The 6,205-nt window shown below is 46.7% G+C and overlaps 1 protein-coding gene across 1 annotated transcript in view; it reads right to left on the reverse strand.

Moving 5' to 3' along the window:
• SLC39A4 (solute carrier family 39 member 4) overlaps positions 1 to 6,205 on the reverse strand; it is a 67,749-nt gene that overhangs the window by 58,369 nt on the left and 3,175 nt on the right. The gene's annotated exons all lie outside the window — the stretch shown is intronic.

The following is a 6,205-nucleotide window of genomic DNA, read 5'->3' on the forward strand; positions in this document are numbered from 1 at the left end:
GACACGACTAAATGACTAAACAACAACATCTGTATTGCTTGAACTTTTTCGTAAAGTGCTTTAAGGGGTGTGTGTTGTTGTTTGCAATCAAGCAGGGTATAATTTTTACAAAATAATGGAAATCCTATGGGTGTCGGCGGCTATACTGTCAATGTCACTGTGGCCTCGATTGGCAGCTGTCTCCTGCCCTGGTTGTGGGTATTCCAGAGTCCTCTGAGACCGGCTACTCTCCAAAGGAAGGAGCTGGATTCTGCGGTCTCCCTTTGGTCTGATCCAGCAGCAGCTGAGTTCTTTTGACATTCTTAATGGCGACAGAAAGTTCCTGGAAAGCTTGTTTAGAGCTGCTGAGATCAGAGTGCAGACAGGCAAACCGAAGTCTAATACCTTGTCTTCATGCCAACTTCTCCCCTGCCTTGTGTGAGATATGATGAGGAAGATTGCAGGTTATATAAGAAGTTTCGGCTTGAATCACCTCTGAACTGTAGTCTTTGGCTGACCTCCAGAAGTTCTCCTTGGCTGGTGTGAGGTCAAGGAGCAAATTGTCCCTCTTCCTGCAGTGTTCCGGGATATCACCCTTCTCCAAATTACTGGAAACGATGAAGATGTGGCCCCGGTGTGTGGCAGCCATGAAAAAGGCAAATTCCCATGCTAGGGATAATTAGGAAAGGAACTGAAAATAAAATATCATGATGCCCTTATACAAATCTAGGGTGCAGTTGGAGTACTGTGTACAATTTCATTCGCCTTGCCTCAAAAGGGATATTGCATAGTTGGAAATAAATAATAATAATAATAATTTATTATTTCTACCCCGCCCTCTGGTTGGGTTTCCCCAGCAACTCTGGGCAGCTTCCAACAAAATATTAAAATACAGTAATGCATCAAACATTAAAAGCTTCCCTGAACAGGGCTGCCTTCAGATGTCTTCTAAAAGTCTGGTAGTTGTTTTTCTCTTTGACATCTGGTGGGAGGGTGTTCCACAGGGCGGGTGCCACCACCGAGAAGGCCCTCTGCCTGGTTTCCTGTAGCTTTGCTTCTCGCAGTGAGGGAACTGCCAGAAGGCCCTCGGCACTGGACCTCAGTGTCTAGGCAGAACGATGGAGGTGGTTACGCTCCTTCAGAAAAGGAAAGCTTCAGAAAATGAGCAAGGGGATGGAGTGACTCCCCTCTGAAGAAAGGCTGCAGCATTTGAGACTTTTTAGTTTAGAGAAAAGTCAAGCAAGAGGCAACATGGTAGACATTTATATAATTATGAGTTGCATAGGGAAAGTGGATAGAGAAAAGTTTTTCATAACACAAGAACTTGTGGACATCCAATGAATTTGAATGCTGGGAAAATTTGGGACAGTTAAACTACACAGCGCCTCGTTAACCTGTGGAACTCCCTCCCACAGGAAGCAGTGATGGCCACCAATTTGAATGGCTTTAAAAGAGGATGAGACAAATTCATGGAGGAGGAGAGAGCTATCAATGGCTCCTAGCCAGGATGGCGCTGCTCTGCCCCCACAGCTGGGGGGTGGCAATGCTTCTGAATCCTGGAGACCCCAGGAGGGGAGAATTGTTTGAGTCCTGCTTGCAGGTTTCTCTTTGTGGGATCTGGTCAACCCCTGTGAGAACAGGGTGCTGGACTGATCCAACAGGCTCTTCTGATGTTCTTACAAATCTCTAGAGAAGTTTCTGGTATCTCAGATAAGGAATTCTCAGCAGCGATTCTTGCTAAACCTTTCTCCTGCCTTTCCCCTGGCTAAAACTTCCATGCCATTCACTTAAAGTACATGGCTTCCCCGAAAGAATCCTGGGAACTGTAGTTTATCCCTCACAGAGCTACAGCTCACGGCACCCTTAACAACCTATATGTCATGGTCCGGTTCACGGGCGATCGAAGTCCCGGCAGGGGATGTCAGGACCGAAGGCAAGATGACGGGGTGGGAGCAGCAACAGGGGTCCAGAAGCCAGGAGCCAAGAGTCCGAGGGTCAGAGAGCCGGGAGTCAAGAAGCCAAGGATCTGAGGGTCAGGAAGAAAGGAGTCACAAAGTCAGGGGTCCGAGGATCAAGAAGCAGGGAGTCATGAAGTCAGGGATCCAAGGGTCAGGAAGCAAGGAGTCAAGAAGCCAAGGTTCAAGGATCAGGAAACAAGAAGCCAAAGGCAGGAAGTGTGTTGCTGTGGCAAAGAGTCGAAGGAAAATGCTGACCTTATATCCCTTCCTAGCTGTTGCCACCAGGTGCTGTGAGTTACCAATTGGCCTCACCTGTGAGGCCGCACCTTGCCTCTCCAGAACAAACTTAGGAAGGCCCCAGTCCTGCCAAGTCCTATTGGTCACAGGGCCTGGCTCCTGCACGCACACCTGACACTATAGCTGCTGGGTTTCTTTGGGGGAAGCAATGTGCCTTAAATATAGGGTGCGGCTGTGGTGTGGCCTGAAGGAATGGCCCCCTGTTGACTGTTCATTCTTCTCCATGCAATCTTCTTTTCCATGCATCCATTAATACCGGTAGCCCAGCTGATAAACTGCACAGCCCATCCATCACCAGGACATGTTGTTACCTCCCTGGGCTCAGCTAGGTCTGGCCTGGGTGCCCTGGCACAAACACACAACTCAAAGCTGCTGCCGCTGCTGCCACCGCCAGAAGCAGCCAGAACATTGCCCCACTGGTGCTCACGGTCTCCAGATTACGCTGTGAGATGAAGCCAACAGTTTCGGCAGCGTTGGCAAGCGGATGCAGGATTCCTAGAGACAGTGACTTGCGGGAAGTTTCGGGACAGATAAAAGGAAGCATTTCTCCCAGCAGCGCATGTTTAAACTGAGGAACTCCCTGCCACAGGAAGCTGGGATGGCCTCTAAGCTAGTTGGCTTTAAAAGAGGATGAGAGAAATTCGTGGAGGAGAAATATCAGGAATTGTGGGTAGGAAGGTGGAAATATCTAAATTAATGGTTCTTATTAGCCTGAGTAGCACCAAGTTAGAAACAAAAGAGGAATGTAAATGGGTAAAATTGATGGTAATTGCAGCCAGACAGGTTATAGCGAGTAATCGGGAAAATGCTGAAGAGCTAGGAATGGAGGAAAAAACTGAAAAATATTATAATCTTAGAATATCTAACTGTTAAGATATACAAAACAAAAGGGTTTAAGGTCAGTGAGAAGGAGGAGGATTGGTTTGAGACGATACTGAATTATTTGAGCAGATTTGAACTATTTGGGGCAATTAAAATGCTAAAAGTTAAATAAACCTTGTGGAGGGAGGAGTGTTAATGTATATAGCATTGTACATATGGTTGATTTGAATATGTTATTATTATGTATACCCAATGTATCAGCTGCCTGGAGGGTTTCACTGTTTGTGTTTCGGTTGTTGGTAAAATAATAATAATAGTAATAATTCATGGAGGAGGAGAGGGCTACTGATGGCTCCTAGACAGGATGGTTCTGCTCTGTCTCCAAAGTTGGAAGTAGCAAGGCTTCTGAATATCAGTTGCTGGAAGCTGCAGGAGGGAAGAGGGCTCTTGTGTTCAAATCCTGCTTGTGGGTTTCCAGTTGCCCACTGTGAGAACAGGGCACTGGCCTGATCCAGCAGGCTCTTCTTTGCCCTGACGTGCTTCCTGCACCTTATTGCCTATCTCCTTCCCCAGGTGGGAGCCCTTTGCCTGCTGCCTGCCCCCCATTATCAGCTGTTGACGCCAGACTTCTGCAAGAAGCGTCGATAACACACCTCATAAATGCAGTCATGGGGCTCAGACTTTACCAGCTGGTGGAGTTCAGTTGGCAGTCACCTGGGTGCAAAGATACCTGGAGCGTGGAATAAACAAACGGCACGGTTTGAGGGTCAGCGGGTACCTAGTGCATGAAGTTCAGCCTCTCTGAGCAGATTAGATGCACAGCAGTCCAGTTTTAAAAATCATCTATCTTTTCAGGGAGCAATCCTAACTGCCCTTTTTCTCCATCCGCAAAGCCCAGTAGGGCTTTTCAGTAGCGCCACATCTGTGCAACAGCCAGGACAGAAGGCAGAGGTGGCACACAGAGATCTCTTCGCTACCGCTGGCAGATTCCACTTCTGCCCACTGGTGAAAGGCAAAGAGAAGCCTGCAGGTCAATGCCAACTGCCACCCAGCCATCCAGCCCAAAACAAAGAAGGTTGGCTTAGTTTGCTGGTTAATTAAGTCTGCTGGTTAATTAATTAATTTCAACAGGGGCAAATGGATGGTTCTACACTTACGCAGAAATAACCAGATGCTTTTTTGGTGATCCCTCGTAGCCAAGTAAGATTGTCTTCCATAAACACGGTCTTAACAATGAGTCCGTAAGTGACTGTGGAGGCCAATTATGGATCCACACGTCCTTCTACAGTGGGGACCTTGGTTTCCAGGCGGGAGTTGATCACGGTGTGGATTTGCCAAGCATGCTTTCCTCTCAGCACGTTTCTCCCTTGCGTCCTGAGTTTGAGTGTCTTCAAAGCCCGTGACACCTTTGGTAAAGGCTGTTCTCCAACTGGAGCGCTCGCAGGCCAGTGTTTCCCAGCTGTCAGTGTGTATACTACATTTTTAAAGATTTGCCTTGAGACAGCCTTTAAACCTCTTTTGTTGACCACCAGCAATAAGTTAGAATAGAGAAGTTGCTTTGGAAGACGATAATCAGGCAGCCGCACAACATGACCAGTCCAACGAAGTTGATGCTTGAAGAATCGTCGCTTCAACACTGGTGATCTTTGCTTCTTCCAGTACACTGGCATTAGTTCGCCTGTCTTCCCATGTCATGTGTAAAAAATTTTGGAGACACCGTTGATGGAATCTTTCGAGGAGTTGGAGATGGTGTTTGTAAGTGGTCTATGTTTCACAAGCATACAGTAAGTTTGGTAGTACAATAGATTTGTAAACAAGCATTTTGATTTCCCTGCAAATGTCCCGGTCCTGACACATTCTGCATTTCAATCGGGAGAAAGCCGCACTCGCAGAGCTCAGGCGATGCTGGATTTCGGCATCAATGTTGGCCCTTGTGGAAAGATAACTGCCTAGGTAGGAGAAGTGATCGACATTTTCCAACGTTATACCATTGAGTTGGATTTGTGGCGCTACAGATGCACACCTGACTTGGCAGCAGTACATGTGAAAAGGATCTAGGCGTCTTGGTGGACCACAAGCTAAACATCAGTCAAGAGTATGATGCAACAGCAAAAGTAGCTAATGCTATTCTAGGCTGCATCAACAGAAGTCTAGTGTCTAGATCAAATGAAGTAATTGTACTGATCTATTCTGCCTTGGTCAGACCACAGCTGGAATACAGTGGTACCTCGGGTTAAGTACTTAATTCGTTCCAGAGGTCCGTTCTTAACCTGAAACTGTTCTTAACCTGAAGCACTACTTTAGCTAATGGGGCCTCCTGCTGCCGCTGCGCAATTTCTGTTCTCATCCTGAAGCAAAGTTCTTAACCCGAGGTACTATTTCTGGGTTAGCAGAGTCTGTAACCTGAAGCGTATGTAACCTGAAGCGTATGTAACCCGAGGTACCACTGTACTGTGTCCAGTTCTGGGTGCCACAATTTAAGAAAGATGTTGTGCAAAGAAGGGTGTGCAAAGGAATGTGTGCAAAGGAGGGTGACCAAAATGTTCAAGGGTCCAGAAACCAAGCCTTACGAGGAATGCTTGAGGGAGTTGGGCATGGAGAAGAAAATACTGAGAAGTGATATACGTTCATCCATAATCATTTTATCCATGGGTAGGCAAACTAAGACCCGGGGGCCGGACGCGGCCCAATCGCCTTCTAAATCCGGCCCGCGGATGGTTAAGGAATCAGCGTGTTTTTACATATGTAGAATGTGTACTTTTATTTAAAATGCATCTCTGGGTTATTTGTGGGGCATAGGAATTCATTCATCCCCCCCAAAAAATATAGTCTGCCCCCCACAAGGTCTGAGGGACAGTGGACTGGCCCCCTGCTGAATAAGTTTGCTGATCCCTGTATTATCTGTATGCTGCCTTTCCATAGTTCAAACCATGTTCAAGGTGTCTTGTAAAACGAACAAAATTACTAATTCTAAACGTAACAAAAGCAGTCATGGGCAATAAATAAAACATCAAGAAGTACACATGCAAAGTAAATCATAAGCTCTCAAATAAAGATACAAATAAGTAATTTGTGTTACTTATCTCCCACAAACAATACCCCAGGCCAAGCAGCCTCAGCTTCTGCAGCTGGAGTCAATCAGGGACCCA

The sequence above is a fragment of the Podarcis filfolensis genome, assembly GCF_964270895.1.
Source record: "Podarcis filfolensis genome assembly, chromosome: 7".
In the NCBI taxonomy this organism is placed as follows: Eukaryota; Metazoa; Chordata; class Lepidosauria; order Squamata; family Lacertidae; genus Podarcis; species Podarcis filfolensis.